A 12213-nucleotide genomic window follows, 5' to 3' on the forward strand; every position below is an offset into this window, starting at 1 on the left:
GTCAAAGTAGCCAAAACACAGCATTTAAAAACACATTATGTACATGTGTTTTTCCATTAAACTAAATTCAGTTTCTTTTTTCAAGCCCAAATTTATCTTCAGAACAAGAGATTAATGTTTCTATTCTATCTTTTCTAATACTGAATTGACCTTTCATTAGAGAGCACATTATTATTTAAAGCTGTGTCATTACTAACCTGATTCTTTTTGCTGACCTGTATCTTTTGTTTCAATCAACCAAGTCATAACTTTTGGTTCATTATACCACTGGCGCATGTGTGTCTTTCTCCGTAATCCTCATCCCTCTTTTGCTTACGTTTTTCTCTCAGTGAATTACAGAAAGTCAGAAGTTGTTATGATTCAAAACAGCTCTTTCATTGCTTGGACCAGTCATTTTCTTACTGTCCTTTGGCTATTATTTTTAACTTGTTTTATATCTTTGTATTTTGCAATGGGGTGGAATGGTACACTTTGAAAGCTCTTGACATGACAGCCAACCTGCCATTTGCTATTTACTAGGAATGTAAAGTGGATGATGCAGCCATTTTGGGGGTCAGTGTCCTCACCTGTACATTGGGAACACAATGCCTGCATGACCAACCCCATATTAATAGTAATACCACCCTACCTTAAGATAGATGATCCAGGAAATCAAAGTAGTTATTGAATGTGAAACACCTATGCACTGGGTGAAATAAAAATACAATCTGTTATCTCTGATAATCCTGAGTATTAAATAAAATTACAGGTGTGGGTGTTTTGCAGGTAGAGTTTTCGTTTCTAGGAGAAAGCCTAGTTAAAGAAGGCAGTACTGAACCATCCTGATGCGTCATCCTCTGCTTCAGATGGTCTCCTCTTCTTATTTCCATTGCTCTCATCTTTCTCCCCTTCCTCTTCTCAGTTGTTTTTGGTTTAAATGTAACATATTTGCTGAACAAAGCTTACACATCCCCTCTTCCTTTCCAACCACTCAAAACACACACACACACACCTTCACAACCCAGCCCATTTGACTGTCACACAACAGCTCTAGGTAAAGCTTTTCTGAAGAAAATAGACTCTGCTGAGTACCCCTTTATCCTCAGTATACATTACATTACAAGTATCAGTACTGAACTTTTCAATGCTTACAATGTTCCCTAGGAGTATATCAGTTAAGCAGGCAAAAAAATATATATCTGGAAGTTTATTATTTTTCCACCAATACATTTGACACCACCTTTGGAGAGCGAACAAAAGGCATACTGTCAAGCAGATAGACCTGGACAAAATGTTACTCTTTGTTCCACACAAGCACAGAAGTATATTTAAGCAAAGAAAGACATTCCATGACTCTCCTGGGACTTCCTTCCTCAGCTGAATTATACCAACATGTTCACACCACTTGGTTCAGACTGTGTTGGAATTTTAAATGCAGACTTCTATTTGCCAATGCTTCAATCCCACAGCTATAAAAATTCATATTAGGATTGAACCTGGCTTTAAAACATCATAGAACAAATGGAAGTTTATTGGAAAAATGTGTATACACATGAAATTAGTCAGAGATATGAAAATAAGGGGTGTCCTTGTTTGACAGATTCTATACTTCTACAGGACAGCCTCAAAGTCGCCAGAAGTCACCTGGTTTGGGATTATGTTTCAAATCCAGGCTCACTGACATTCATGAAACTTTTGGCAAAACATGGGCCAAGTTTCAAGCAAGGCTGGGTAGAATACTTCTTTCATGTGGAACCTATGTGAAACTCAGTGGTTTTGACGAGGTTTCTCCTTGAGTTTCACATTCAAACAAGCCAACGTTTCAGAGTAAAATTAAGGGGCAGAGGGAAACAAACAAAAAAACCCAAAAGAACACGAAAAAAATGGCTTGCCTAAGAATTTAATGGCCTCTATCATGTTCCAAACCCATTTCGTCCTTTGGATTCTGCAAATGAACTTGTATTGCCTTTTAGCAATAAATTTCTCCTCAGCAATGCCAAATCAAGCCTTCCTAGTATTAAGGAGGAGAGTATTCTAGAACCCCCCAAGGCAGGGAAGTGTATGCTCAAAATAACTGGAGGATTTCAAGTTTTGACTGTACACACATCACAGAAATGGGATGATTAAAAAGCTCCATATTATGCAGATCTGAAGGGAGAAAGTTAGCAATTAAATGTCCAGCTTTTGGAAATAAAAAATTAGACTGAATAGCTCTAGGTTCTCCTACTATCTTACTCCCAGTTCTAGAGATCGTACTGCATCTGCTCCTAATCTGGAGGGACGTCTCCCATAGCTGACTCCCTACTCCACCCCTCTGAACAGGAGTCCTGCAGCCACTGGCTTTCTCCCTTGTCAGCAAGGTGCAGAGCACGGAGCACAGTGTATCAGTCCCCACAGTCAGGGACTTGCACAGAATCCTGACAGGGTCAGGCTCGCTCCACTCTTCACCTTCCCCAGGACATGGGGACAGCTTGCCAGGGAACATCAAACTCAGTATCCGGCTGAGGACTTTGAAAATATCCTTTGCTTGTGGTGAAGAAGAAAAGCGTGACAAAGAAATGGAATAACACATGAATTTTCTCCCAAATAAAGAATCTGACTGAATGGCTAGAAAGCGCTACACTCTGCCTATTTTAGGAAATACGTTTTTTTCATTCCTTATCCCTCATTCAGCAGAAGTTTCACTACCATAACACACTTCTGGCTACAGAGGATTTTTCTTTTCCTTTTTTTTTTTTTTTCTAGTTTTCCTTTTTTTAATTTTCTTTTTTTTCTCTTTAATTTTTCTTCTTCTTTTTCTTTCTTTTTTTAAAAAAAGTTACCCGGAAGATGTGTGTTTAACATGCATTTTTCTTTTGACATATGGTGTGACACCAATAAACTTCTTTGGAAACAAGAATCTGTAAATTCCAAGGACTTCAGTGTCCGTGTTAAAAAGCAACAGTAAGGCCCCGAGGCACATGGTAATTTGGAGGCACTCAAGTGAGGGGTTGATAGAATCTGGTCTGTGCACCATCATTTGCTGCTTGATTTTAGACATCTGCTTGGAGGGGAACAGAGAGCTATCATAAAGTCTATAATGGTCAGAGAAACTTGCCATAAAATAGTCTTGGCCTCTCAGTTGGGGGTCCCTGTACTAATAAAACCTAACACATATCAGTGAGAGAAAACCAAAGCCCAATAGATTATTCAAAAGAAATAATATAAAAGCGTTAAACCAAAAAAAAAAGACTTTTTACTGAACATAGTAAATACTCATAACGAAAGTAAATGCTGTGTTTGAAGTTAAAGTCCACAGATCAAAGTACTTTGCAGAATGTCAAGACCAAGCATAAGGTAGGGGAGGGGGAGGCACAGAAAACTCTCCAAAATATTATATTGTCACATTGGAGAAACCTGCTAGCCGAAGACAGTCAGCTAGTTAAGGAATTCTCAAAACCGAGTCACCAAATTGTGCTAGGAGTATACAAAAAAACAAAACAAATAAAAACTGTTCTCATTCTACGCTAGTAATGAACAGCACAGTGATGAAAGAAGGTACTAAGGTAGAGCTATCTCCTTGTCCTTAAAATAATTACTAATATATCTCCTTTCCTCAGGTAGTTGCATCTTTTTCCTTAAAAAAAATGCCCTTAGAAAGTTAAAAATAAGTAAGCCGTCTAAACAGGAAAATTAGGATGTCTGCAAGGCTCTGGACGACTCTGGCAATGAGGCTTAATTAGCGTTCTGCTGCAGCTCAATCACAGGCGGGTCTGTACTGCAGGTCAACATGACAGAGTGCGTTCAGCACACTTTAAAATTACAGCCACAGAAATGCACAGATGCTACCCCTGTATCCTGGAACACCGTATTTACCTGGAAATCGTTCAGCACCCCAGTTTATTCTCCCGGTTAACAAGTTATTTAAAAAACATTAGTCATAAACATATCATAAACCAATAACATCACTCCAGAATTAAAGAAAAGTCTTACCTACAGGCAGCCGGGTTCAACAGTTGCTCTGAAGAGAGGTAGGAGTCATTGGCCTTTTACACGTGGAGATTGTTTATTTAGCCCTTTTTTAAAAGGTCTTGAACTCCAGAGGTTTAAGATTAAGTCCAACCCAAGTGTCTGAAGGAAAAAAAAGGCAAGAGAGAAGGCAAATGAGAGACGGAAAGAATCCCAGCTGCTGGGTGGTGCTACTGTTCTGAGAGCGTTTGAGCTATTTTCAGCATTAGCAGCAGCCGGGGTTGTCTGCAAGGGATGAAAAAACCTTGCCGAATCGCCACAGCCCCCCTCCGGGGAAGGGGGGCGGGACACAAACCAGGAAACCCACAACAACTTGCTTCACTGTGCAAATATTCATTTACATTTTGAGGAAAACTGCCAGCACGATTGAAAACAAAACACACTAAAACATTTCAACTGAAATCTTAAAGAAACATAGTGCTTTGCCATAATCCTCACGTTTTCAAAATGATCTACCTGGTTTGTTGAAAATAAGATGTTCTATTTATGCCTTATTGAGAGGAAAGACTTTTCTTCCGATAGTTCCTTGCTTGCTTATATGGCTCTTTAAAAATATTTTAGATCTCTCTGGGAGGAATAGCTGTTATCATCCTATCCTTCTTAAGACTGAAGACAAATGGTTTATTTCTAGCCCACACCCAAATTTCCAGTTTCATCAACTATGCTATTTTTGACAGCTACTGGGTTAAGCTGTTGACATTTCTTATCTGTTGGCAGAGATTGGGGTCCATTCAGTGACAAGACGCAGACAGGCACCCGTCCCCTGACTCTCCCTCCAAAGGCCAACGAAGAAATATTTCAGATTGGGTCACCAACAATGACTGGCAAACTCTGAGCTTTCATTTTGTTTGTAGAATGATGAATTAAGATCTACAAATTGTATTCATTCATTCATTCAACAAATATTTTTGTGGCAAGTACTGAGTCTACTACCTGCCGAGAACTCTGAGAATACAATAGTGGACAAAATTAACAATGTCTTTGCCTCAGAAGGCTTACAGCACACAAACACAGCAAGAATAAGGACGGACTTTGCTATAGACTTTTACAGCTTCTTTTCCACAGGCTGTTCAAACCATAGCAACTGGAGACGGAGATCTCTTTCTACTCTGACTGAAGGAAGATATGTGTCATCTGACTGACTCCTGACTTCCATTGCTTCATTATGCCTTTTGCAACACCCCTAAGAAGGAAAATTAGTTACTTCCTACCAAGGAAATGCTTAAGTATTTTTTATAAAAGCCTTTATTCTATGTAGATGAAATCCCTGAATCCTCTGAATTCCCTTTTCTTCATAACAAAGAGAAGCCTTGCACAGTCAGGAAGTACTGTGGAGAGGTGAAAGAAGATTCTCTGATCTTAGACCAGTATACAAACCACCTTGATATATTTTATAGTTAATATTATGAAGGTTGCTTACCAGAGGCTCAGATCAAATTCAACTCTTTCCTTGCCACTGATTAGAGAAAATACTGAGGAAAGAAATAGGTGAGGGAGAATAAGAGGTACGGACTTCCAGTTGCAAAATAAATGAGTCACAGGTATGAAATGTACAGTGTGGGGAATCTATACAGTCAATAACTATGTCATATCTTGGTATGGTGACAGATGGCAACTAGACTTAATTGTAGTGATCATTTTGAAATGTATAGAAATGTGAAATCCTGTTACACTATGCCGGGTAACAGGAACTAACATTGTGTTGTGGGTCAATTATACTCCAAAAACAAACAAACAAGCAAACTCATAGAAAAAGAGGTCAGATTTGTGGTTACTAGAGACAGGGGTTGGAGGAAAAATAATTGAGTGAAGGCAGTCAAAAGGTACAAACTTCCAGTTAAAAGTAAGTACTAGGGATGTAATGTACAGCATGATAAATATAATTAACACTGCAGTATTTTATATATGAAAGTTGTTAAGAAAGTAAATCCTAAAAGTTCTCATCATAAGAAAAACATTTTTTTCCCTATTTCTTTAATTTTGTATCTATATGAGATGATTGATGTTCACAAAACTTATTGTGGTCGTCATAATGTACGTAAATCAAATGATTATGCTGTACACCTTGACTTATACAGTATTGTATGTCAATTATATCTCAATAAAACTGGAAGAAAAAAGAAAGAAAATACTGAAGACTATGCATGATATGTTTTTTAAAAAAGTTACACGACTGCCATTTCAGCTACTACGGTAAAATAGTGAAATCTTTCGGAATGATATGCTTATGTTAAGACTACGCAGATATTTAAATTAGAAAAAATTATAACTTACGTTTGAAATATGTAATCCAAATTTTAAAATAAGATTAACCTTATTTAAAAAATATGCAGCAGGGTTTTTAAAAAGATCTCTGTAGAATAATGCATTTTTCTGTTCATTTATTTTAACCGGTCCCATTTTAATAAGTCTTAAATAACTGTCAGTTTAATATCGGATATTTACTTTACTTGGTCAAAATGATAAATGGTAATTCTGGCAAAAAAAATGGAAGCCTAGCCTCAGAAAAAAATTTTTTAATTGTTTTTACTTTTTCCTCCTTATAGTAGTTTATAATGAAAAGGAAAATACATTTTAAAATTGGCCTTCCTTGAGAAACTATGGAAGTTAAGGGAACAGATAAAGATTAACTATTTGAGTACTAAGTCAAACATAATTTTTAAATTCCAAACTGCCTGCTTTTCACACCAATACTGAGAGAAGCCCATTGCCTCCTGTTTAACTATTATTAATCATTTTATGTCAATCTGCACTTGAATGAACAGGTTATGACCCTGCTAGCTCCCCATTTAGGATGAGTCCTACACTGCCAGGTGACTCACCCAGGTCTCCTTTGTTCCCCAAAGATCCTGACTGTCCAGACAGCCTGTCCATAAGCACCTTTTCACAGATTTGATGTCACAGAAGAGTGCAGATTGAGGCATAGTTTTAAAGGTTAGAAGACAGTAAATTTGGACTTTCCTACTTTCGCAACCACTATGACTTTTATAAGTTATTAATGCCTTAGCAATTGTACCAACTGTACTACTGTTAATGATTTTATTTATATTCTTTCTCTCTTTTTTGTTTTTACAAATAAATTGATTCAAAATCATTAGAAAATGCTTATATTAGAGTTGGACTTCTTATATTGGTGAAGCACTAAATATAGGGCTTTGGCATAACCCTTCTCCTGTATAAGATAGGGATAATAACAGTACCAATCCACAGAGTTGTGGGAGGGTTTACATGATGATGCACACAAAATGCTTAACTAAGCAATGCCTGATGCATAGAAAGCATAAACGTTAATGCTATTATCACTGTAAGTCTGGAGCTTGGCTATCCAATATGGTGGATACATATGGCTGTTGAGCACTTAACATGTGGTTCGTCAGAACTGAGATGTCGTATAAGTGCAAAATGTACACCAGACTTTGAAGACTTAGTATGAAAAAGAGACTGTTGATCATATATTGAAATGGTATTTCAGACATATTGGGTTAAATAGGATAATTTGTTAAAGTGAATTTTACCTGTTTCTTTTTACTTTTTAAAATGCCAGAACCTTTTAAATGTACAAATGTGGCTTGCATTCTATTTTTATTGGGCAGTGCCATCTAGGCCAATGGTTCTCAAACTGTAGCGAGCATCAGAGTCTCCTGGAAGGCTCGTCAAATCACAGAATGCTGGGTCCTACCCCTCGTTTCTGACTGAGTATGTCTGGGAAGGGGCCTGAAATTCTGATCTCTAACAAGTCCCCAGTGATTCTTGACCACACTTGGCGAACCACTGGTCTCGATCCATGCTACTTAAAAGAGTGGTCCATGGGTCAACAACTAATTCTTGGAGGAATTAGAACACTTGGCAAGTTTGCCGGCAGAGATGCAGGCTCCAAAGACTAAGATAAGGGCCTAGTTACAAGAACCCTTGTGCGAGGCATGAGTGGGACCGGCCGCCATGTTCACTCAGGTTCTTAAACTCTCCAAAAGGGCAGGATTGGTTTCGGAGGCTCGAGCAAGAATAATCTTTCTGAGATGGAGAGGGGGAAAAACGGATGGAAATGTTGGAAGTCAGTCTAGCTGTACATTTCCTTCTCTCCCTCCATAGCACACAAGAAAAACTGAGATTGTTTTCCGCTAAGTATTTGTCTAATTAAAACAATGTAGCTAAGGCACAGTTGATGTAGAACAAACCATGCTAGAGGGTATTTATGTCTCAAGAAAGGATCTTATTAACTCAGATAACACTCCACTTGTTAGAACCATGAGAAAGATTGGTATTTTAGAGTAGAGAGGCTTCTGGATCCTCTGCCCCACCCTTAAATAAGTGAGCACACTATTTTGAATGATCTCACCAGTTTGCCAAATGACTTCTCACTTTTTCAGGTGGCACCAAAGCCTTGTGGGCTCAAAGGGCTTCCTGAAAATAAAATCCTCATTGTAAGAGAGAATGCAGACCCACACTGGTAATATTTAAAACTCCCAGTTCTGTATGCAGCGACCATTTGTAGCTTTATGTCTCACAGGTTGGTTCGTTGTTTCAGAAAACTTTAAAATATGTGTAATGCTTAACGGCAGAGAGTCTGGAGCCAGTGTGTCTGGGTTTGAATCCCGGTCCTGCCACTTCCGTGTGACTTTGGGCCAGTTACTTCACTTCCCTGTGTCTCTGTTTCCTCCTCTTTAAATAGGACCTATCTCAGTGGGCTGTTGTGAGGATTAGAATAGCTGTCATTTGAAAGGAATGTAGAAAAGTCTGGCACGTTGTAAATGCTATTATTGGTTAAATAATTAAAATATAGTAGAATCTAACTGTGCAGGTTAGTATATATGGCCAAATGTAGTAATTTGTTTTCAGATACCATGATGATTTCTAGGGCCTTTTATGTGCATGGGTTCTTGAGTACATGTATTTTGAGGGCTTCTTTGAGAGCTGTTTAAATTTTTTTCCCAAGAGAACTCCGAATTCTCATTTGATTCCTCATCACTTCCTATTAATTGAGAGGATCTCAGTAGGAAGGAAGTGAATGTAGTTTTCCCATGAATATTGTTTTCTAGGTTACATTTTTTTTCCCCTCTGAAGTCCTTTGAAAAGTGAGTTGCAGTATAAATGTTTGAAGGTTTTCGTGGCCATGTCAGTTGGGTAGCATTGTCTAATATTCCAGGAGAACAATGCGTCATTCTCTTAGTCAAATATTTCAGTGCTTAGGGAGAGGCAGCACGACCGTCTGAAACGGTGGCATGAGTTTCAAAGATGTACCGAAAGGGCAGTCAGATTCTCATACTATAGAGACGATAGACATCAGATAACGCTGATCAAAGGAAGGGATAGACCCCCAAAGTCTGGCATGTTGAATGCAAAATGAAGGCTAGATTAAGTGTACTGACATCTTTTACACTTGTCTGCTTAGACCACATGAAACAGAGTGAAGCATGCTCAACAAAACTGGTGATGCTTGGAAACATCATGCCCTTAGTAAGTGTCAGCAGGGCCATCTCCAGGAACCTCAGTGTTATACGTGCGGAACAGTGAATAAATGCACTGAGTGGGGAAACCCAAGCCCAACAGGTGAGTGGTTTCAGACCAGTCACGCAAGCCCTCTGCACTCGTGCCCTGAAAGGGAGGGAGAAGAATTGAGCTATAAACCCCTTCCTAACTCGAACATCTGAACTTTTGCTTGGACTTAACAGAGATTCCATTTGACCGTTCCCCCTTGCCCCCATAATCTACATCTAAAGTTGTCAAATCGTATGTCCACTTATTTCTGCTTCCTGGTTACCGATGTGAAGCGAATGTGTTTTAGGAGGTGATTTGCCATCTCATGTGCCATTATGCAATCTGGGACTGAATTTTACCAAATAAGGTGAGAGTCTGAAGGAACGATTAAATAACCAGTATCAAATGCAAGAGATTCTATAGAAATAATTTCTTAAAACCTTTGTTACAACTCACTTTTCTAGTTAAAACCTTACTGTTTTTAATCTTACTGTCTGAACTCTATATGTATTTAGCAAGTGCCTCTGCTGTTTTATATAACCATGACTAAGCTTTTCTTGATATTTATATGCCATTGAAATTGAGCATATGCAACAGTTGCTGCATATGGTAGAAAAATCGTTAAGATAAACCTTCGTAAAGGGGCCTATTTAAGGCTCTGCACAACCTGCTATCTTCTCACATCTCCACCCACATCTCCTACCCTCCTTCTAGCTCCATTTCTTCCAGGTTCTCTGGTCTTCTCTCAGTTCCTGGGATGGGCCATGGTCAGGGCCTGTGCGTGCATTATTCCCTCTTGCCGGCCGCCTGCCCTGCTCAGCAGTGGATTCGTGCACCCTTCAGCCCTCAGCTGAAGTGCCTTTTCCTCAGGAAGGGTTTCCCTGCTCCAGCCAAGGTCAAGCTTTTTTGTTTTGTTTTGTTTTTGGAGTATTATTGCTTTACAATGTTGTGTTAGTTTCTGCTGTACAAGAAGTGAATCAGCTATATGTGTACATATATCCCCTCCCTCTTGGACCTCCCTCCCACCTCCCCCCATCCCACCCATCTAGGTTGTCACAGAACACCAAGCTGAGCTTCCTGTGCTTTATAGCATGTTCCCACTAGCTATCTATCTTACTCACGGTAGTGTATATATGTCAATCCTAATCTCCCAATTCATCCCACCCTCCTCTTCCCCCAGCCCCCATGTCCACATGTCTGTTCTCTATGTCTGCGTCTCTATTTCTGCCCTGAAAATAGGTTCATCTGTACCATTTTTCTAGATTCCACATATATGCGTTAATAGAGGACCTAAAAAGATGGAGAGATATACCATGTTCTCGGATTAGAAGAATCAATATTGTGAAAATGACTATACTACCCAAAGCAATCTACAAATTCAATGCAATCCCTATCAAACTACCAATGACATTTTTTCACAGAACTAGAACAAAAAATTTCACAATTTGTATGGAAACACAAAAGACCCTGAATAGCCAAAGCAATCTTGAGAAAGAAAAACAGAGCTGGAGGAATCAGGCTCCCTGACTTCAAATTATACTGTTTTTAACTCTTGAAGGATCACATTCCTCACATTCCCTCCAACATCAGACGTTGCATTTGCTTGAGTGATTGGTTCATGTATGTCTCCTCTGATTTCCCCTTCTCATCGTACCCCGGACGTGTGTGTTGTATCTGCGCCTTGCACAGAGGAAGGGCTCAGTGTGCATTTGATTAAATAAGTCCTGCTCAAGGCATTAAGCAACACACAATGGCATTTTTGTTGTATATTAACGAGAATTTGTAAAATGAAAGTATCTTGTAAAAAGCAAAAACTCTGTATGCTAATTAAGCAGCTGTTTCCAACCAAGAGGATTCTCTGAACTGTATTGCTTCGTAGTTACGTATTTAATTTAAAAGCTTTTTGAAGTATCAGATAGCACTTGTTTTCCCCCTCAGGATATAATATATTCTATTATCTTAATAATTTGCATTTATCTTCTAAAATAGGCTTGAAATAAATCAAGTTACCTGCATTCTCGCATCATCTCTCCAGACCTTTTTCAGAGCCATGTAATACTCCATTAGGGTGTATTAATCACTCACTTGGGGTCCCTGATCAAAATTTCTTTTGATTAGGGTTGTTGGAGAGAATGACATATTTGTCTGTATATCGCTAGACAGTTATAACCACCTGGCTCCCTACAAGCCATACCTGATGTTGTTTATGGTACCTGGTGAGCAGACAGACAGGCAGACGGACATGAAGTATCACACCAACAACCCTGCCTGGTCAGGCCATTGTCATTCCTGTGACTTGAAACCCTTTCTCATGTCCATACGGTGCATTAGTTATAAACACACAAGGAATGAGTAGCCATTGAGAAACTGGGAGATTTGTGATCTTGTTCTCTGGCAAAGGAGAGGAAAGGAGAGCTTTGGGTGGCCTGGGCTACAGAGCAGAGTCAGAGACTGGAGGCTGGTCTTTGCCCTGTTGCCTGGGAAGAGGCTGTGTAACGCTTTCTTCTACCATGGGCACAGGGACGTTGGTTATGGCCTAAGCATGTTTGAAGATGTACTGTTTTGTATATTCTTTTCATACATTTGTAAAACACTTTGAAGTCATCAAAGCACAGCATGAAAAGTATCTTTTCTGAGGCATTTAAAAAACAAACTAACTAACCCAACAATCCATGGCACATTTCCATCGTTACTATGGCCACAAAAGTTAATTTTGCAAGGACAGTCATACATAAGTAATACACAAAATGT

General features: G+C 39.0%; 1 protein-coding gene across 6 annotated transcripts in view; it reads right to left on the minus strand.

The window, feature by feature from the left end:
- The window catches only part of SORBS2 (sorbin and SH3 domain containing 2), a 203712-nt gene that overhangs the window by 163946 nt on the left and 27553 nt on the right, over positions 1–12213 (minus strand). For all 6 annotated transcript variants that reach the window (XM_068531974.1, XM_068531980.1, XM_068531978.1 and 3 more), the window contains exon 2: positions 3952–4089. The gene's annotated coding sequence lies outside the window, so the exon portion shown is untranslated. The remainder of the gene's footprint in view (positions 1–3951; positions 4090–12213) is intronic.

Source organism: Eschrichtius robustus, chromosome 21 (genome assembly GCF_028021215.1).
Source record: "Eschrichtius robustus isolate mEscRob2 chromosome 21, mEscRob2.pri, whole genome shotgun sequence".
NCBI classification, from domain to species: domain Eukaryota; kingdom Metazoa; phylum Chordata; class Mammalia; order Artiodactyla; family Eschrichtiidae; genus Eschrichtius; species Eschrichtius robustus.